Raw genomic sequence first — 23,256 nt, 5'->3', positions numbered from 1 at the left:
AACGAATTTGTTTCTAATTTTGCATAGCGCTCATCCCAGAACAGAAGATATCCAGTTAACCTCATCTGCAATAGAAGTAGTTCATTTTTCGGTGAATTGTAAAGCTTTTAAATGTACAGGCTTCTTACAGGGATGTTGTTACTGTTGTATTATTTTTGTCTGTATTTTACCAAAATTTTTATCCAGTACTGGCAGGATTTCATTTCATACATATGACTGATGAATACCCCACTGTTACACGAAATAATTAATTTCTTACTGTGTTTGTCTGCACGGCCATTGTCCGCAGCAGCTGTTAGGTATCATTACTATTAATTTTTCCAACTAAAACTTATTGCAATTTAAGCACTTTTTCACAGACGTGTTCCGATTTTATTTATGAAGCATCTTCAGTGGTCAGTGTGAAAATATGCAAAACGTTACACACACATAAAAAAAAAAGTTTTGCATCACCTCGGTGCCTGAATCTCTACAGAAAATTGGAATAGAGATCAAGATAAATATCATTTCCGCCCTTTTTATTGCTCATGAAAACCACACATTGCGTGTCGTACCACCATACAGCGAGACATTCAGAGGTGGTGGTCCAGACTGCTGTACACACTGGTAGCTCTAATACCCAGTAGCACGTCCTCTCGCATTGATGCATGCCTGTATTCGTCGTGACATACTATCCACAAGTCGATCAAGGCACTCCCACTCGTCAACGGCGATTCGGCGTAGATCCCTCAAAGTGGTTGGTGGGTCACGTCGTCCATAAACAGCCTAGCTGCACTCGCTGGACAGTGTGTCTAAGGCGTTCAGCCTGACCGGGTTGCCTCGAAACACGTCTCCGAAGATTCTCTGGTTGAAGACGTATGCGACACTCATCGGTGAAGAGAACGTGATGCCAATCCTGAGGAGTCCATTCGGCATGTTGTTGGGCCCATCTGTGCCGCGCTGCATGGTGTCGTGGTTGCAAAGATCGACCTCGCCATGGACGTCGGGAGTGAACTTGCTCATCATGCAGCCCACTGCGCACAGTTTGAGTCGTAACACGACGTCCTGTGGCTGCGCGAAAGGCATTAATTCAACTTGGTAGCGTTGTTGTCAGGGATCCTCCGAGCCATAATCCGTAGGTAGCGCTCGTCGACTGCCGTAGCAGCCCTTGGGCAGCCTGAGCGAGGTATGTCATCGACAGTTCCTGTCTGTCTGTATCTCCTCCGTGCCCGAACAACATCGCTTTGGTTCACTCTGAGGCACCTTGTTGAGAGCCCTTCCTGGCACAAAGTAACAATACAGACGCGATCGAACCGCGGTATTGACCGTCTAGGCATGGTTGAACTATAGACAACAATAGCCGTGTACCTCCTTCCTGGTGGAATGACGGGAACTGATCGGCTGTCGGACCCCCTCCGTCTAATAGGCGCTGCTCATGCATGGTTATTTACATCTTTGGGCGGGTTTAGTGACATCTCTGAACAGTCAAAGGGACTGTGTCTGTGATTCAGTATCCACAGTCAACGTCTATCTTCAAGAGTTCTGGGAACAGAGGCGATGCAATTTTTTTTTTGATGAAATACTATTTTTAATCTACAAACACAAAAATTTAGAGCACTGAGGTGACAGAAGTCATGGGATAGCGATACAGACATATACAGATGGCGGTAATATCTCGTAGACAAGGTATGAAATGACACTTCACTGGCGGGGCCGTCATTTATACACAGGTGATTCATGTGAATAGGTATCCGGCTTCATTATGGCCAGACGACGGCAATTAACACACTTTGAGGAAGGAATGGTTGTTGGTGCTAGATACACGGCACATTCCATTTCGGAAATCGTTAGAGAATTCAATATTGCAAGATCCACAGCGTCAAGACTGTGCCGATAATACAAAATTTCAGGCGTTATCTCTCACCATGGACAATGCAGTGGCCGACAGCCTTCGCTTAAGGAAAGAGAGCAGCGGCGTTTGCATAGAGTTGTCAGTGCTTACAGACAAGCAACACTGTGTGAAATAACAGCAGAAATCAACGTGATACGTACGAGCAACGTATCCGTTTTGATAGCGAGGCGATGTTTAGCGTTATTTCAAGTAAACACCAAGGAATTGCAATTACCGACAACTTAAATTGGAATTAACAAAGTAAACCAAAAACTCCATTTTATTGGTACAACACTAAGAAGATGCAATGAGTCTACTAAAAAGAGTGCCTATACTACGCTTCTCCGTCCTTTTCTGCAGTCCTACTGCACAGTGTGGGATCTGTATCAGGCAGAGTTGACGACGAACGTCGAAAAACGTCAGAAAAGAGCAGCTAGTATTGCACTGTCGTGAAACGGGGCTGATAGTGTCACGGGTGTGATACGAGACTTGTGGAGCCAGTCAGTAGAACAAAGGCATTTTTCGTTGCGGCGAGATGTTTTTCGAAATTTAAATCGCCAATTTTCCCCTCCGGAAGCGAAAATATTTTGTTGACAGCAACCCACATAGGGAGAAATCATCATCGCTGTAAAATAAGAGAAGTCAGAGCTCTGACGAAAAGATTTCGTACTGATGTTTCCCAACCGCCATGCTGCCTCTGTAGAAGTCCATAATTGCGGAATAGTTGCCATCGCAGGATGTTTTTCACGAACTGACCTCTCGATTATGTCCCATAAATGTTCGGTGAGATTCTGGTCGGGCGATCTGGGTTGCCAAATGACTGTCCAGAATGTTCTTCAAATCAATCACGACGACATGGCGCATCGTCATCCATAAAAATCTCGTCGTTGGGTGGAACATGAAGTCCATGAACGGCTGAAAATGGTTTCCAAGTACCCGAATATTTCCAGTCAATGATCAGCTCAGTTGGACCAGCGGATCCAGTCCAGTCGATTTAAGCACATCCCACACCATTATGGAGCCACCACCAGCTTACACAGTGCCTTGTTGACGAGTCGGGTCCATGGCTTCGTGGGGTCTGCCCCACACTCGAACCTTATCCGAATATAATCATTTCCAGTGAATGATCAGCTCAGTTGGACCAGCGGATCCAGTCCAGTCCTTTTAAGCACATCCCACACCATTATGGAGCCACCACCAGCTTACACAGTGCCTTGTTGACGAGTCGGGTCCATGGCTTTGTGGGGTCTGCCCCACAGTCGAACCTTATCCGAATATAATCATTTCCAGTGAATGATCAGCTCAGTTGGACCAGCGGATCCAGTCCAGTCCACTTAAGCACATCCCACACCATTATGGAACCACCACCAGCTTACACTGTGCCTTGTTGACGAGTCGGGTCCATGGCTTCGTGGGGTCTGCCCCACAGTCGAACCTTATACGAATATAATCATTTCCAGTGAATGATCAGCTCAGTTGGACCAGCGGATCCAGTCCAGTCCATTTCAGCACATCCCACACCATTATGGAGCCACCACCAGCTTACACTGTGCCTTGTTGACGAGTCGGGTCCATGGCTTCGTGGGGTCTGCCCCACACTCGAACCTTATCCGAATATAATCATTTCCAGTGAATGATCAGCTCAGTTGGACCAGCGGATCCAGTCCAGTCGATTTAAGCACATCCCACACCATTATGGAGCCACCACCAGCTTACACAGTGCCTTGTTGACGAATCGAGTCCATGGCTTTGTGGGGTCTGCCCCACAGTCGAACCTTATCCGAATATATTCATTTCCAGTGAATGATCAGCTCAGTTGGACCAGCGGATCCAGTCCAGTCCATTTAAGCACATCCCACACCATTATGGAGCCACCACCAGCTTACACTGTGCCTTGTTGACGAGTCGGGTCCATGGCTTCGTGGGGTCTGCCCCACACTCGAACCTTATCCGAATATAATCATTTCCAGTGAATGATCAGCTCAGTTGGACCAGCGGATCCAGTCCAGTCCTTTTAAGCACATCCCACACCATTATGGAGCCACCACCAGCTTACACAGTGCCTTGTTGACGAATCGAGTCCATGGCTTTGTGGGGTCTGCCCCACAGTCGAACCTTATCCGAATATAATCATTTTCAGTGAATGATCAGCTCAGTTGGACCAGCGGATCCAGTCCAGTCCATTTAAGCACATCCCACACCATTATGGAGCCACCACCAGCTTACACAGTGCCTTGTTGACGAGTCGGGTCCATGGCTTCGTGGGGTCTGCCCCACACTCGAACCTTATCCGAATATAATCATTTCCAGTGAATGATCAGCTCAGTTGGACCAGCGGATCCAGTCCAGTCCATTTAAGCACATCCCACACCATTATGGAGCCACCACCAGCTTACACAGTGCCTTGTTGACGAGTCGGGTCCATGGCTTCGTGGGGTCTGCCCCACACTCGAACCTTATCCGAATATAATCATTTCCAGTGAATGATCAGCACAGTTGGACCAGCGGATCCAGTCCAGTCCTTTTAAGCACATCCCACACCATTATGGAGCCACCACCAGCTTACACTGTGCCTTGTTGACGAGTCGGGTCCATGGCTTCGTGGGGTCTGCCCCACACTCGAACCTTATCCGAATATAATCATTTCCAGTGAATGATCAGCTCAGTTGGACCAGCGGATCCAGTCCAGTCGATTTAAGCACATCCCACACCATTATGGAGCCACCACCAGCTTACACAGTGCCTTGTTGACGAATCGAGTCCATGGCTTTGTGGGGTCTGCCCCACAGTCGAACCTTATCCGAATATAATCATTTCCAGTGAATGATCAGCTCAGTTGGACCAGCGGATCCAGTCCAGTCCATTTAAGCACATCCCACACCATTATGGAGCCACCACCAGCTTACACTGTGCCTTGTTGACGAGTCGGGTCCATGGCTTCGTGGGGTCTGCCCCACAGTCGAACCTTATCCGAATATAATCATTTCCAGTGAATGATCAGCTCAATTGGACCAGCGGATCCAGTCCAGTCCATTTCAGCACATCCCACACCATTATGGAGCCACCACCAGCTTACACTGTGCCTTGTTGACGAGTCGGGTCCTTGTCTTTGTGGGGTCTGCCCCACAGTCGAACCTTATCCGAATATAATCATTTCCAGTGAATGATCAGCTCAGTTGGACCAGCGGATCCAGTCCAGTCCATTTAAGCACATCCCACACCATTATGGAGCCACCACCAGCTTACACTGTGCCTTGTTGACGAGTCGGGTCCATGGCTTCGTGGGGTCTGCCCCACAATCGAACCTTATCCGAATATAATCATTTCCAGTGAATGATCAGCTCAGTTGGACCAGCGGATCCAGTCCAGTCCACTTAAGCACATCCCACACCATTATGGAGCCACCACCAGCTTACACTGTGCCTTGTTGACGAGTCGGGTCCATGGCTTTGTGGGGTCTGCCCCACACTCGAACCTTATCCGAATATAATCATTTCCAGTGAATGATCAGCTCAGTTGGACCAGCGGATCCAGTCCAGTCCATTTAAGCACATCCCACACCATTATGGAGCCACCACCAGCTTACACTGTGCCTTGTTGACGAGTCGGGTTCATGGCTTTGTAGGGTCTGCCCCACACTCGAACCTTATCCGAATATAATCATTTCCAGTGAATGATCAGCTCAGTTGGACCAGCGGATCCAGTCCAGTCCATTTAAGCACATCCCACACCATTATGGAGCCACCACCAGCTTACACTGTGCCTTGTTGACGAGTCGGGTCCATGGCTTTGTGGGGTCTGCCCCACAGTTGAACCTTATCCGAATATAATCATTTCCAGTGAATGATCAGCTCAGTTGGACCAGCGGATCCAGTCCAGTCCATTTAAGCACATCCCACACCATTATGGAGCCACCACCAGCTTACACTGTGCCTTGTTGACGAGTCGGGTCCATGGCTTTGTGGGGTCTGCCCCACACTCGAACCTTATCCGAATATAATCATTTCCAGTGAATGATCAGCTCAGTTGGACCAGCGGATCCAGTCCAGTCCATTTAAGCACATCCCACACCATTATGGAGCCACCACCAGCTTACACTGTGCCTTGTTGACGAGTCGGGTCCATGGCTTTGTGGGGTCTGCCCCACAGTCGAACCTTATCCGAATATAATCATTTCCAGTGAATGATCAGCTCAGTTGGACCAGCGGATCCAGTCCAGTCGATTTAAGCACATCCCACACCATTATGGAGCCACCACCAGCTTACACTGTGCCTTGTTGACGAGTCGGGTCCATGGCTTTGTGGGGTCTGCCCCACAGTCGAACCTTATCCGAATATAATCATTTCCAGTGAATGATCAGCTCAGTTGGACCAGCGGATCCAGTCCAGTCCATTTCAGCACATCCCACACCATTAGGGAGCCACCACCAGCTTACACTGTGCCTTGTTGACGAGTCGGGTCCATGGCTTTGTGGGGTCTGCCCCACAGTCGAACCTTATCCGAATATAATCATTTCCAGTGAATGATCAGCTCAGTTGGACCAGCGGATCCAGTCCAGTCCATTTCAGCACATCCCACACCATTATGGAGCCACCACCAGCTTACACTGTGCCTTGTTGACGAGTCGAGTCCATGGCTTCGTGGGGTCTGCCCCACACTCGAACCTTATCCGAATATAATCGTTTCCAGTGAATGATCAGCTCAGTTGGACCAGAGGATCCAGTCCAGTCCATTTAAGCACATCCCACACCATTATGGAGCCACCACCAGCTTACACTGTGCCTTGTTGACGAGTCGGGTCCATGGCTTTGTGGGGTCTGCCCCACAGTCGAACCTTATCCGAATATAATCATTTCCAGTGAATGATCAGCTCAGTTGGACCAGCGGATCCAGTCCAGTCCATTTAAGCACATCCCACACCATTATGGAGCCACCACCAGCTTACACTGTGCCTTGTTGACGAGTCGGGTCCATGGCTTTGTGGGGTCTGCCCCACAGTCGAACCTTATCCGAATATAATCATTTCCAGTGAATGATCAGCTCAGTTGGACCAGCGGATCCAGTCCAGTCCATTTCAGCACATCCCACACCATTATGGAGCCACCACCCGCTTACACTGTGCCTTGTTGACGAGTCGGGTCCATGGCTTTGTGGGGTCTGCCCCACAGTCGAACCTTATCCGAATATAATCATTTCCAGTGAATGATCAGCTCAGTTGGACCAGCGGATCCAGTCCAGTCCATTTCAGCACATCCCACACCATTATGGAGCCACCACCAGCTTACACTGTGCCTTGTTGACGAGTCGGGTCCATGGCTTCGTGGGGTCTGCCCCACAGTCGAACCTTATCCGAATATAATCGTTTCCAGTGAATGATCAGCTCAGTTGGACCAGCGGATCCAGTCCAGTCCATTTCAGCACATCCCACACCATTATGGAGCCACCACCAGCTTACACTGTGCCTTGTTGACGAGTCGGGTCCATGGCTTTGTGGGGTCTGCCCCACAGTCGAACCTTATCCGAATATAATCATTTCCAGTGAATGATCAGCTCAGTTGGACCAGCGGATCCAGTCCAGTCCATTTAAGCACATCCCACACCATTATGGAGCCACCACCAGCTTACACTGTGCCTTGTTGACGAGTCGGGTCCATGGCTTCGTGGGGTCTGCCCCACAGTCGAACCTTATCCGAATATAATCATTTCCAGTGAATGATCAGCTCAGTTGGACCAGCGGATCCAGTCCAGTCCATTTAAGCACATCCCACACCATTATGGAGCCACCACCAGCTTACACAGTGCCTTGTTGACGAGTCGGGTCCATGGCTTTGTGGGGTCTGCCCCACAGTCGAACCTTATCCGAATATAATCATTTCCAGTGAATGATCAGCTCAGTTGGACCAGCGGATCCAGTCCAGTCCATTTAAGCACATCCGACACCATTATGGAGCCACCACCAGCTTACACTGTGCCTTGTTGACGAGTCGGGTCCATGGCTTCGTGGGGTCTGCCCCACACTCGAACCTTACCAGCAGCTCTTGCCGACGGAAACTGGGACACATCTGACCAGCGCATGGTTTTCCAGTAGTTTAGGATATAACTGACACGGTCACGAGCAGAGGAGAGGCGCCGTAGCAACACCGACTCAAAGGAAGGCCTCGGCACTTGTTCGTGACGTCACGTCAGCTAGGCACGGCGAACGCCAGGTCTGTTGCAGGCATACTCAAAATGGTGGTGTCTCCCTCTCTGACACAGGCAAATGTGAAACTATTGGCGTTAGTTGACCAACACACATTGTTCTCAGAGATTTCTGCAATCAATTAATTGTGTAATTCATTACACTTCTTAACAAATAGTCTACTCCTGAACTTAAATTTCCACCTGTTTTAAGGACTGACATACAAAAACAACTTCATGGTCCTGCAGCAACAGAAATAGTGCTTCTTTACCTTATTTGTAAATCTGAAGAAGTTACGTTTGTACTGGGTTGCTTTTACGAGAAACTGTGAACATATTGGTGCTCTTCTTTAGGTATCTTGGTTAACTATGGGGTGAGGAGTACTGAATGTTAATGAAATATCTTGCGATTGTACACGTTGGGGGAGGGGGTGGGGGACAGAAGAAGAGGCGAAAGAGAGATACTTGTTTTATCAAACAAAATTTCTTTATCTTATAAATATTATTATAAGAGGGGAATATTTATCTTTTCTAATGTGCATGTTTAAAAAAGTTTAAGCTCAGCAGTATTTTCGATGTATGAAGCGATTTTGTTTCCTGTTTAGAATTTCTTTCGTTGAAAACGACTGTAATCTAATGACTGGCAACAGTTGGACATTTAGACATGTAAATTAGTTCACATTTCCATTGACGATGTCAAACAAAAATAAATAAGTAAATAAAAGAAACGAGTTAATTATAAGGGGGTTGGGGTAAGTTTCGATAACAAAATGGATCAAGTAAATATAGTTACTTGAATGTAAAATTTTCGAAGCTTGCAATGGGGCTAAGCATCTTCTCATATTGATCTAGGTTTGTTTCAACAGGATTCAGTAATACAGAACTATGACCTTCATTTGTAGTTTTACGATAGTAAGAAAATCTTTCTTCTAAATAAAATTGCAGAATCCAAAACAATACCAAACATTTTGTCCAAAAATAAGAGACTTATAGTGATAAGCACGCCCGGGCGTTTCTGCCTGCAACAGACCTGGCGTTCGCCGCACCTAGCTGACGTGACGTCACCAACAAGCGCCGAGGCCTTCCTCTGAGTCGGTGTTGGCCGTACTGTGAGCGAAGGCACTCGCATCTGTCGTCTGTTGCCATTGCCCATTAACTCCATATTTTGCCGCACTGTCCTACAGGATACATTGGTAGTCGTCTCACATTGGCTTCTGCGGTTATTTCGGGCAGCTTCGCCGTGTGTTACCAGTGACAACTCTACGCGAACGACGCTGCTCTCGGTCGTTAAGTGAATGCCGTCGACACTGCGTTGTCCGTGGTGGGAGATAACACTTGAAATTTGGTGTTCTCGGCAGTTTCTTGACACTCTGGATCTCAGGTACTGAATCCACAAACGATTTCGGAATGGTATGTCCCGTGCGTCCAGCTGCAACTACCGTTCCCCGTGCAAAATCTGTTACACCACTGGCCATTAAAATTGCTACATCACGAAAACGACGTGCTACAGACGCGAAATTTAACCGACAGGAAGAAGATGCTGTGATATACAAATCATTAGCTTTTCAGAACATTCACACAAGGCTGGCGCCAGTGACGACACCTACAACGTGCTGACATGAGAAAAGTTTCCAACCGATTTCTCATACACAAACAGCAGTTGACTGGCGTTGCCTGGTGAAACGTTGTTGTGTTGCCTCGTGTAAGGAGGAGAAATACGTACCATCACGTTTCCGACTTTGATAAAGGTCGGATTGTAGCCTATCGCGATTGCGGTTTATCGCATCGCGACATTGCTGCTCGCGTTGGTCGAGATCCAATGACTGTTAGAAGAATATGGAATCGCTGGGTTCAGGAGGGTAATACGGAACGCCGTGCTGGATCCCAACGGCGTCGGATCACTAGCAGTCGAGATGACAGGCATCTTATCCGCATGGCTGTAAAGGATCGTGCAGCCACGTCTCGATCCCCGAGTCAACAGATGGGGACGTTTGCAAGACAACAACCATCTGCATGAACAGTTCGACGATGTTTGCAGCAGCATGGACCATCAGCTCGGATACCATGCTGCGGTTACCCTTGAGGCTGCATCACAGACAGGAGCGCCTGCGATGGTGTACTCAACGACGAACCTGGGTGCACGAATGGCAAAACGCCATTTTTCGGATGAATCCAGGTTCTGTTTACAGCATCATGATGGTCGCATCCGTGTTTCGCGACATCGCGGTGAACGTACATTGGAAGCATGTATTCGTCATCGCCATATTGGCGCATACCCGGCGTGATAGTATGGGGTGCCATTGGTTACACGTCTCGGTCATCTCTTGTTCGCATCGACGGCACTTTGAACACTGGACGTTACAATTCAGATGTGTTACGACCCGTGGCTCTACTCTTCGTTCAATCCCTGCGAAATCCTACATTACAGCAGGATAATGCACGACCGCATGTTGCGGGTCCTGTACGGGCCTTTCTGGATACAGAAAATGTTCGACTGCTGCCCTGGCCAGCAGATCTCTCACCAATTGAAAACGTCTGGTCAATGGTGGCCGAGCAACTGGCTCGTCACAATACGCCAGTCACTACTCTTGTTGAACAGTGGTATCGTGTTGAAGCTGGATGGGCAGCTGTACCTGTACACGCCATCCAAGCTCTGTTTGACTCAATGCCCAGGCGTATCAAGGCCGTTATTACGGCCAGAGGTGATTGTTCTGGGTACTGATTTTTCAGGATCTATGCACCCAAATTGCGTGAAAATGCAATCACATGTCAGTTCTAGTATAATATATTTGTCCAATGAATACCCGTTTATCATCTGCATTTCTTCTTGGTGTAACAATTTTAATGGCCAGTAATGTAATTCCCGTCGTGCAGTCGTAATCGCGTCGGAAACCTTTTCACACGAATCGCCCGAGTACAAATCACAGCTCCTCCAATGCACTGCCCTTTTACACGTTACGTACGCGATACTACGCCTTTTGTCGCCTCAGTGTATTTGTTCGTGTCTGCCTTACGGCCTTTTCTAAGCAGTGCGTGCATCGAAGCACATTTCCAGTCCTGTGGGACCGTTCCACCCTCCCGGATTTTTGTGATCACGCGCGTGTATTACAGAGGTGTCGGGTTCGGATTCTGTATGTTTTTCTCTTTGCCTGACTCGGCACGCCCAGCTTCTGAAGCGCCGCCACTGGGAGAGGCCGAGCCTTTTATCTGCCGGTCCGTCTTACGCAAGACGGGTCACGACCGAGGCTGCTGTATTTTTGCGGTAACAAACTGACAAAACGGGCGGCGTGAGCCGCCGCTCAGATTACTGCCTCTGTGCTCACAAAGTGCCGGGTTCCAATCCGTGTACAGGCGACCCGAGGTGGATCCCGCCTTGTACCCTGGTCCGTGCTCTGTGATCTGCCGTAAAACGCGTGGGGAAAGCTACCTTTTGTTCTGCCACATAAGGTGCAAAATGAAGATTACACGGGCGCTAGTGAAGCCGACATGGCTTCGCAATGTTCTTTTCCGTACATAAAAGGCAATATCCTGATTGACTGACTCACCGGCTGATCATAGCCACTGTGCGGCTGGTCCCGGCGGAGGTTCGAGTCCTCTCTAGGGCGTGGGTGTGTGTGTGTTTGTTAAAAAAAAAAAAGTTCAAATATGTGTGAAATCTTATGGGACTTAACTGCTAAGGTCATCAGCCCCTAAGCTTACACACAACTTACCTTAAATTATCCTAAGGACAAACACACACACCCATGTCCGAGGGAGGACTCGAACCTACGCAGGGACCAGCCGCACAGTCCATGACTGCAGCGCCTCAGACCGCTCGGCTAGTACCGCGCGGCGTGTGTTTGTCCTTAGGATAATTTAGGTTAAGTAGTGTGTAAGCTTAGGGACTGATGACCACAGCAGTTAAGTCCCATAAGATTTCACACATATTTGAACTTTTTTTTTTTTTTTTGTCATCGCCCAGCCGCTAAGGATAGATGCTTGAAATTTGGAGAAGGCGTAGATCTTATACAGGAGGTGTCGTTTAAGACGCTATTTCTCGGAATTCCAATCCTTAGGGTGTGAAACAGGGAATGAAGGATTTTTAAGAAAAGTTCGCTACTGAGATAATTTTAAAGCTAGACCTACGAAAATTGGTATTTGGTTTCTCGGTCAGAAATAAAGAAATACGTATTTCAGAATTTTTGGAAGTTTAACGTTATGGGAGTGAAATGGCGGGTGGAAGCTCCTTTTTAATAAATCATTATTATAGAACTACTAGTGTGTTTTTAAAGCTACATCTGTGAACAATGGTATTTGACTTATCTTCATATGTATGTATATTATTATTATTATTATTATTATTATTGGTGTTTTGTCCTTAAAGAGCGCAGTTGGACTAAACTACATGGCCAGTTCCTTTTGCTGCCTACCTTGCTGCCCAAACTTCCCTCATTCGCCCGCTGTCTTTCTGTTTCCGGTCCCCTGTCCATGCTTCTTTTCGGCTTCGTGTTTTCGGCTTCATCTTGATTGCCTTTTTGGTTGCCCATATTTCTTTCATCTTCCGGCTGTGATCTTGCTTGCTTTCTTCGGTCCATTTTACACCTGTTCGTTTGTACAGTGTATCACATGTAGTTTACTTTTCTTAATGATGTTTCTGAATTTTATTCTGTCGTTTATTGTGTCTGCTGTTATGTTGAGTTGGTTCAGGTCGTTTTTTACCTCTGCCATCCATTTGTTGTTTCTAGTGCTTACCCAGTCAAAGATCTGTTTGGTCAGTCTGTGTGATGGCATTCTGTACAGGTGTCCATACAATTATAGTCTGCGTTTTCTAATCTTTTCCGTCATTGTCCCCGTATGTTTGTATAGTTCCTCTGTAGGTTTCTTGATCCATATTCCATTGTTGTTAGTTGCGCCAGATATTTTCCTAAGTATTTTCCGTTCTACTTTTTCTAGTTGCCTGATACGTGTAAGTCCTAGGATTAGTGTGGTCTCTGCTGCATATAGTGCCTCGGGGAGCACCACCGTGTCGTAGTGGCGTAATCTGGCTTTTTGTGAGATAGACTTCTTGTTGTAATGATTCCACACTACTTTGTATGCCTTGTCCAGTTTAGTTTTTCTTTCTTCGTTTGAGTCTCTGTTATGTCGGCTCATTTGCAGTGTTTCACCGAGGTATTTAAAGTTTGCCGTTTTGTAAATCGTGCCGTACTTTGTGTTCAGAAACGAGAGTTTCTTTGTGCTCATAAACTGTCTTTTCGTAAGAGATCTGTAGTCCAGTTTTGGAAGCGATTTCGTGTAGTTTTTCAATAGCGATTTTGTTTAATTTATATCTTTCGTGACAAACGCCAAATCGTCTGCAAAAGCCAGGAATTTAATCTGTAGGTTTCCTAAGGTTGTGGCGTTCTTTTATTACCTTATCTAACACTAGATTGAAAAGGAGAGGTGAGAGGCCATCGCCTTGTCGGACACCTGTGCGAATTTCAAAGGGCTCTGATAGTTCCCCACAGAACTTTACTTTGGAGGTCGTGTTGGTCAAAGTTTGCTCTATGATAGCCCGTGTTTTGTTGTCTACATTGTATTCTGCGAGAATTTTGAAGAGAGATTTCCGGTCGATAGAGTCGTACGCCTTTTTGAAGTCGACAAAGGTAATGATCAGGTTCTGTTTGTGTTGTAAAATCATTTTCAAGTTTCAAATTTGTTCCGCTCAAGACCGCCCTTTACGGAAGCCTGCTTGGTATTCCCCAATCAAGTGGTCGGTCTGGCATTCTAGTCTGTTCAGTAAAGCTTTAGAGAGGATCTTGTATGTGACCCGTAGTAGGGATATTCCTCTGTAGTTGTTCGGGCCAGTCTTGTCACCTTTCTTGTTTGGTGGGTGTATCAGGGCAGTTTTCCAGTCGTCAGGAATTTTCTGTGTTTTGTAACTTCCAGATTTCCGCGATGATGACGTCTTCTCCTGGTGCTCTACGATTCTTGAGTGACTTGATTATTCTTCTTCTGGAGTTGGAGGTTTACTATCTGGATTGTAAGTGCCCGTTTCTGTCATCATTTCTTCCATAGGGGGGTCCGTGTTGAGACGTTTTCCAAAGTACTTTGCCAGAATGTCGCAATTGTTTTAGGTACTGATTTCTAGGGTTCCATCCGGTCTTCTGAAGCACAAGTTGGTCGGTTGATATCCAGTCATATGACGCTGGATTGAACCGTCGTCCTCCCGAATGCAAGTCCAGTGTGCTAAAATACATGTGACATTTCGGTGGGAGTGTTGCGACACACACACACATACACACACACACACACACACACACACACACACACACACACACACACACACGTGTGTATCTGTTTGTGTATCGTTACACTCCCACCGAAATGTCATATTCATTTTAGCACACTGGGATTTCATTCGGGAGGACGACGGTTCAAACCAGAGTCCGACCATCCTCATTTAGGTTTTCTGTGATTTACCTAAATCGCTCCAGGCAAATTCCGGGATGGTTCCTTTGAAAATGTACGGCCGACTTCCTTCCCAATTCTTCCCTAATCCGATGGGACTCATGACCTCGCTGTTTGGTCCCTTCCCCAAATATATTATATAAATGGGAAAATTAATGATCCACTTGGAGAAAAGAAAGCAGCTGTATGAATATCAAGAGTTCAGATGGAAAACCAGCACTAAGCAAAGAAGGGAAAGCTGAAAGGTGCAAGGAGTATATAAAGGACCTGAACTTAAGGGAAATATTATAGTAATGGAAGATGTAACATCCACGTGATAAATTTTTGGCTACAGTGCGACGAGAGGAAATTATGAGTGTAACAGTTATAAACATTATCTATTCGGCATATGAAAAAATAGTGAATTAATTACTTATATAATATTCTATGATGTAATTAGACATATCGATGTGTATCATACAAAGTCAATGATAATTGTAAATTCCTTTTATGATCTGCGTTTGTCTTCCTTTGTTTTTTTTACCTTTTGTTGGTTGGCTTTTGTAGGTTCAGCACGCAAGACGCATATCAAACTGAGGTCTGTTAAGAAATTGTAATTATTTGTTAATTATTACTTGAAAATAGAGTTCATTATTATTATAAACATGAGTGAATAATTATTTGTAACTGTAATTCCTCTCTCAGTAAGCATTATCTGTGTTAATCATTTATTTCCGCTGCAACGAGCGCAGCCATTGATGATAGCGATTTGTATCGCGTTTTTGTCTGTGTTTTCCTTAGAAACAAATCAAATGTTTGCTTGATGAGGTCTAAATACTGCACAATATGAAAGCATAGTTTATAGCGTTTAATAAACATTTTAAATATTTACTTATTTGCTCTAACAATAGAAAGTCTCTATCAATTGTCTGCCGCCATCTCAACAATTATCACAGCGGCAAATTCAAATTACGCAACTCTGCAGACATAAATGCTGAACGTCATACAAATGTGTAAAAATAAATGTGCACCAGTGGTCCCGAACTCATTTTAATGAAAATAATTCGAATCAGATTGGTTCTTTAAAAACAGTGCTCAAAGCACGATAGTTATAACAAACTTTTCTAGCTGATGTATGGAGCCGAAATTAATTACGCACAAGTTGCGAACAATATTGTTTCAGGTAACATACGTCAGTGTTGTGCGCGGCTGACATTCTGTGGTTTTAATGATCATTTTGCTGAAGATAACTGTTTCCATCATAATCCATAGTTGTATAGAATCTGTTGTATGAACTGTGATTTAGTGACAACACTTTAACACGACGTTAACTTGAAGTTCTTTAGCAACTTGATCAAATCTTTAGCCGGGAGAAAAATTATTTAGTAATTACTCAACGTAATAAAATAAGATTATCATTTCCATTTACGAATTAGTTAAATACCAAACCACTGAATAACACAGCAAACGCCACAAAGAGGACGTAGATATGAAAGTGAGAAGGGAGATATGATACTGCGTCAACAATTTGGCAGAGCACGGAAAGACCTAAGCCGAAACAAGGCCCCACGAGTAAACGACTTTTCGTCAGAAATACTGATAGCACTGGGATAGCCAGTCAGGACAGAACTCTTCCGTGTGGTGAGCAAGATGAATGAGACCAGCAAAATACCCTCAGAGTCGAGAAAAATATAATAATTCCAATTACAAAGAAAGCAGGTGCTCATAGGTGTGAATATTATCGAGTTATAAGTTTAATAAGTTATGACTGCAAAATAGTAACACGAATTCTTTACAGAACAACGGAAAGACTGGTAGAAGCGGACCTCGGGGATGATAAGTTTGGATTCTGAAACGAAGCAGGGACATCCGAGGGAATACTGACCCTACCATTTATCTTAGAAGATAGGTTAAGGAAAGCTAAACCTACGTTTATTGCTTATACAGAACGACACGGCAGTTACAAGAGTCGAGGGGCATGAAAAAGAAGCAGTTGTTGAGAAGGGAGTGAGACAGGGTTGTAGCCTATTCCCGACGTTGTTCTATCTGTACACTGAACAAGCAAGAAAGGATACCAAAGAAAAATTTGGAGTAAGAATTAAAGTTCAGGGAGGAGAAATAAAAACTCTTAGCATCTGCCGATGACATTGCCATTGTGTCAGAGACACCAAAGGACTTGGAAGAGCAGTTCAGTGGGATAAACACTGTCTTGAAAGGAGGATATCAGATGAGCATCAAGAAAAGCGAAACAAGGATAATGGAATCTAGTATAATTAAGTCAGGTGATGCTGAGAGAATTAGATTAGGAAACGAGACAAAGTAGTAGATAAGTTTTGTTATTTGGTGCAGCAAAATAACTGCTGATGGCCTAAGTAGAGAGGATATAAATTGTAGACTGGTAATGACAAGGAAAGCGTTTCTAAAGAAGAGAAATTTGTTACCATCGAATACAGATTTAAGTGTCAGGAAATATTTTCTGAAATTGTTTGTATGGAATGTAGCCAAGTATGGAATTGAAACATGGACGACAAACATTTTGGACAAGAAGAGAATAGGGGCTTTTGAAATGTTGTGCTACAGAAGAATGCTGAAGATTAGATGGGTAGATCATGTAACTAATTAGGAGGTACCAAAGAGAATAGAAGAGAAAAGAAATCTGTGCCATGACTTGACTAGAGAGGGGATTGGTTGACAGGACAAGTTCTGAGACATCAAGAGTTCACCAGTTTAGTATTGGAGGGAAGTGGGCGGCTGAAGTGGACGATTCGAGTGACTGTTTTGGCCAGCCAGATGGCCTGAGTCCCATGGAACATTTATGGCACGTAATCGAGAGGTCAGATCGTGCAGAACAATCTGCAGCACCAAAATCGCAGTTACGGACGGCTATAGGGGATTCTCTATAGTCCTGCAAGGGACTTGCAACGACTTGTCGAATCCATGCAAGGTCGAGCTGCTGCACTAGGCAGTTATTTCAGCTTCTACGGGTTGAACATTTGTGTTGCTATCTGTATCAGTAAACCGCTATACCGGAAACCGATACCAGTTGCCGGTTGCCTACATAACACCTTCCAAGGGCAGCAAAAATTACACTACTGGCCATTAAAATTGCTACACCAAGAAGAAATGCAGATGATAAAAGGGTATTCATTGGACAAATATATTATACTAGAGCTGACATGTGATTACATTTTCATGCAATTTGGGTGCATAGATGCCGAGAAATCAGTACCCAGAACAACCATCTCTGGCCGTAATAACGGCCTTGATACGCCTGGGAATTGAGTCAAATAGAGCTTGGATGGCGTGTACAGGTACAGCTGCCCATCCAGCTTCAACACGATACCACTGTTCAACAAGAGTAGTGACTGGCGTATTGTCACGAGCCAGTCGCTCGGCCACCATTGACCAGACGGTCGTGCATTATCCTGCTGAAATGTAGGGTTTCGCAGGGATCGAATGAAGGGTAGAGCCACGGGTGGTAACACATCTGAAATGCATCGGCCACTGTTCAAAGTGCCGTCAATGCGAACAAGAGGTCACCGAGACGTGTAACCAGTGGCACTCAATACCATCACGCCGAGTGATACGCCAGTATGGCGATGAATAATACACGCTTCCAATGTGCGTTCACCGCGATGTCGCCAAAGACGTATGCGACCATCATGATGCTGTAAACAGAACCTGGATTCATCCGAAAAAATGACGTTTTGCCATTTGTGCACCCAGGTTCGTCGTTGGGTACACCGTCGCAGGCGCTGCTGTCTGTGACGCAGTGTCAAGGGTAACCGCAGCCATGGTCTCCGAGCCGATAGTCCATGCTGCTGCAAACATCGTCGAACTGTTCATGCAGATGGCTGTCGTCTTGCAAACGTCCCCATCTGTTGACTCAGTGATCGAGACGTGGCTGCACGATCCGTTACAGGCATACGGATAAGATGCCTGTCATCTCGACTGCCAGTGATACGAGGCCGTTGGGATCCAGCACGGCGTTCCGTATTACCCTCCTGAACCCACCGATTCCATATTCTTTTAACAGTCATTGGATCTCGACCAACGCGAGCAGCAATGTCGCGATACGATAAACCGCAATCGCGATAGGCTACAATCCGACCTTTATCAGTGTTGGAAACGAGATGGTACGCATTTCTCCTCGTTACACGAGGCATCACAACAACGTTTCACCAGGCAACGCCGGTCGACTGCTGTTTGTGTATGAGAAATCGATTGGAAACTTTCCTCATGTCAGCACGTTGTAGGTGTTGCCACCGGCGCCAACCTTGTGTGAATACTCTGAAAAGCTAATCATTTGCATATCACAGCATCTTCTTCGCGTCGGTTAAATTTCGCGTCTGTAGCACGTCATCTTCGTGGTGTGGCAATTTTAATGGCCAGTAGTGTATATTTCCAGTATTTCGCGTAATTATAGACCGATTTTAAAAATTTAAAGAGCTGTCGTAATCTAGTCACTAGGAGGTAAAATCGGATATTAAAAATTTAGCCAAATAATATACGTGTTACAGTTAAACATTGTGTGTTCGTCTTGAGGCAGCCTAAGTGAAGTCGCTTATATTCCCGGACTTGATTAATCCAGTATTTGACAATAAGCGCATTTAGCAATTTCCAACGAACTTCACGTATAACTTCAGTCATTTAAGAAAATATTTCACACCGACATACCCCCCTCCTCTTCCTCCAGAAAATATGGAAACGAAAGTTCTTAGAGGGAGGCCGAGAGATGAATACAGTAAGCAGATTCAGAAGTTGTAGTAACTATTCGACGACGAAGAGGCTTGCAGAGGACACAGTGTCATGGAGAGCTGCATAAAACCAGTCTTCCAACTGAAGACAAAAACAGCAGAAACGACAACAGCATATATATATATATATATATATATATATATATATATATATATATATATATATATATATATATATATACAGTGGTATTTTCTGAGTATTTTGGTATAAGACAGCCGAGTTGTCAGATTGCTCGTTACAGAGTAATAACGTAATTACGATTCATTCACTTTGCTGCCCCAATTACCTTAGGGTTCTTTGAAAATACCTTCACAACAGTCAAAAGATCTGTAATACGAATTCCGCAAAATATACAACACACGACAGCTGTATGACGCTTGTTGCTGCTCTCGCACTGCATTCAGTGAACCCACAAACGACGTGCAAATCGGCCAGCTGATGAGCAGTAACTTTGTCCACACTGCTGTGTGTCACTCTTTCCGGACAATTAACGTTGGTACAGAACCGAGCAGTTCTGAACGCGAGCCTGAGGGCGAACAGTATTGTGAGCTTCACTGTTCTCAACAGGCAACGGCCTTGCCGCAGTGGATACACCGGTTCCGGTGAGGTCACCGGAGTTAAGCGCTGTCGAGCGTGGTCGGCACTTGGATGGGTGACCATCCGGGCTGCCATACGCTGTTGCCATTTTTCGTGGTGCACTCAGCCTCGTGCAGCCAATTGATGAGCTACTCGACCGAATAGTAGCGGCTTCGGTCAAGAATACCATCATAACGACCGGGAGAGCGGTGTGCTGACCCCACGCCCCTGCTATCTGCATCCCCCTCTGAGGATGACACGGCGGTCGGATGGTTCCGGTAGGCTAATCGTGGCCTGAAGGGCGGATGCAAAAAGTTTGTTTCGAGACAAGAGGCACAACGCATACCATTGATGTGTGTACCGCTGTTGCAGGCATTTTCAGTGCAATATACAGTGACAAAAGTCATGAGATGGCGATTGGCACATACACAGATGGCGGTAGTATCGCGTACACAAGGTGTACAAGGGCAGTACAATGGCGGAGGTGATTCACGTGAAAAGATCACCAATGTGGTTACGGCCGCATGATGAAAATTAACAGAATTTGAATGCAGAATGGTAGTTGGAACTAGATGCATGGGACAATCCATTTTGGAAATCGTTAGGGAATTCGATAATCCGAGACACGCAGCGTCAAAAGTGTGACGAGAATACCACATTTGAGACGTCAGCTCTTACTGCGCATAACGCAGTCGTTGTCGGCCTCCACTTAACGACCGAGAGCAGCAACGCTTGCGTAGCGTTGTCAGTGCTAACAGACAAGCAACGCTGCTTGAAATAACTGCAGAAATCAATGTGGGACGTACGAGGAACGTATACTTGGTGAGGCGAAATTTCACATCAGTGGGCTGTGGCAGCAGACGAGCTAAGCGAGTAGCTTTGCTAACAGCACAACATCGCCTGCAGCGCCTCTCCTGGACTCGTGACCATTTCGGTTGGACCCCAGACGACTGGAAAACGGTGGCCTGGTCAGATGGGCCCCGCTTTCAGTTGGTAACAGCTGATTGTAGGGATCGAGTGTGGCGTAGACCCCACAGAGCCACGGACCCGGGTTGTCAACAAGCCACTGCGCAAGCTGGTGGTGGCTCCATAATGGTGTGGGCTGTGTTTACATGGAATAGGCTTGGTCATCTTGTTCATCTGAAGCGGTCATTGACTGGAAATTGTTACAGTCGGCTACTTGTAGACCATTTACAGCCATTCGTGGACCTCATGTTTCCAAACAACTATGAATTTTTTTTATGGGTGATGGTACGCTGTGTCATTGGGCCACACTTGTTCGTGATTGATTTCAAGAACATTCTGGACAATTAGAGCAAACCATTTGGCCACCAAGATCAGCTGACCAGAATCCTATGGAACATTTACGGGACGTAAGCGAGAGGTGAGTTGGTCCACATGATCCTGTACCAGTAACACCTTCGCAGGTATGCACGGCTATTGAGAAAGCATGGCTCAGTGTTTCTGCAGGGACTTCCAACGACTTCAGTCCATGCGACATAGAGTTGCTGCAAAACTCTGGGCAAAATGACGGCCAACATGATATTAGCAGGTATCGCATGACTGTTGTAACCTCAGTGTAAATACAAAAATCAAGGGGGACGAGGAAATCAAACGAAACGTAGTTAGACTGTATCGAGCCAGCGAAGACCACGAGTGGCTCAATGCGAAACTCTCAGAAAATACCCCCGGTCGCCCTCCGCAGTATTGTCTGTGCAACGAGGTCCGCTCTGCTGAGGAAAGAGACAGACTTACGCGACTCGTCTGTGCTTGTGGACTGGCTTCGAACCCGCGACCCGGCAGTGAGCGGCGAGGCAGTGGCAGCTGTCAGGAGCCTTCCCCGCTGCCGCCGGCTGCTGGCACGCGCACGTCCGCCAACAGACTGTGGACCATCTGGTAAACACTGTGAGAGCCGCTACACGCTTTATCACGTCCAAGGCCAAGGGCGATATCTCTTCGCAGTCACAAACAAACTTCTCGTGACTCTACAGAATCTTCTCTCTCTCCTTCCCTCCCCCTCTCTTCCCTCCATCTCTCTCTCTCTCTCCCTTTCTCTCTCTCTCTCTCTCTCTCTCTCTCTCTCCCCCCTAGCATTATCTCGTCGTACGGGCACAGCTGTCGTTCCCTTATATTTTAAGCAGGATGAGTAGAGATGATCGTTCTTGCAGAAACTACGTCATCTAAAAGTAAAGAGTACCACGAAAGCGGCCATTCTCCTTTTTTTTTTTTTTTTTTTTTTTTTTTTTGAGTAATCGCGTTCGTACACAACTGGCCATTAACATTGCTACACCACGAAGATGACGTGCTACAAACGCGAAATTTAACCGACAGGAAGAAGATGCTGTGATATGCAAATGATTAGCTTTTCAGAACATTCTCACAAGGTTGGCGCCGGTGACGACACCTACAACGTGCTGACATGAGGAAAGTTTCCAACCGAAAAAAATGGTTCAAATAGCTATGAGTACTATGGGACTTAACTTCTGACGTCATCAGTCCCCTAGAACTTAGAACTACTTAAACCTAACTAACCTAATGACATCACACACATCCATGCCCGAGGCAGGATTCGATCCTGCGACCGTAGCGGTCGCGCGGTTCCAGACTGCAGCGCCTAGAACCCCTCGACCACTCCGGCCGGCTTTACAGCCGATTTCACATACACAAACAGCAGTTGACCGCCGTTGCCTGGTGAAACGTTGATGCGATGCCTCGTGTAAGGAGGAGAAATGCGTACCATCACGTTTCCGACTTTGATAAAGGTCGGATTGTAGCCTATCGCGATTGCGATTTATCGTATTGCGACATTCCTGCTCGCGTTGGTTGAGATCCAATGACTGTTAGCATAATATGGAATCGGTGGGTTCAGGAGGGTAATACGGAACGCCGTGCTCGATCCCAACGGCCTCGTATCACTAGCAGCCGAAATGACAGGCATCTTATTCGCATGGCTGTAACGGATCGAGCAGCCACGTCTCGATCCCCGAGTCAACAGATGGGGACGTTTGCAAAACAACAACCATCTCCTCGAACAGCTCGACGACGTTTGCAGGAGCATGGACTATCAGGTCGGAGACCATGGCTGCGGTTACCCTTGATGCTGCATCACAGACAGGAGCGCCTGCGATGGTGTACTCAACGACGAACCTGGGTGGAGAAATAGCAAAACGTCATTTTTTCGGATGAATCCAGGTTCTGTTTACAGCATCATGATGGTCGCGTCCGTGTCTGGCGACATCGCGGTGAACGCACATTGGAAGCGTGTATTCGTCATCGCCATACTGACGTATCACCCGGCGTGATAGTATGGGGTCCCATTATTTACACGTCTCGGTGACCTCTTGTTCGCATTGACGGCACTTTGAACAGTGGACGTCACATTTCGGATGTGCTACGACCCGTGGCTCTATCCTTCATTCGATCCCTGCGAAACCCTACATTTCAGCAGGATAATGCGCGATCGCACGTT

General features: G+C 46.3%; 1 protein-coding gene across 1 annotated transcript in view; it reads right to left on the bottom strand.

The window, feature by feature from the left end:
• LOC126106320 (uncharacterized) overlaps positions 1–21,693 on the bottom strand; it is a 121,097-nt gene extending 99,404 nt beyond the window's left edge. The window contains exon 1 of the mRNA XM_049912555.1: positions 21,543–21,693. The gene's annotated coding sequence lies outside the window, so the exon portion shown is untranslated. The remainder of the gene's footprint in view (positions 1–21,542) is intronic.
• Positions 21,694–23,256: the final 1,563 nt, after the last annotated feature.

This window comes from Schistocerca cancellata, chromosome 10 (genome assembly GCF_023864275.1).
Source record: "Schistocerca cancellata isolate TAMUIC-IGC-003103 chromosome 10, iqSchCanc2.1, whole genome shotgun sequence".
NCBI lineage: Eukaryota > Metazoa > Arthropoda > Insecta > Orthoptera > Acrididae > Schistocerca > Schistocerca cancellata.
This window is presented reverse-complemented; position numbering and strand designations above follow the sequence as displayed.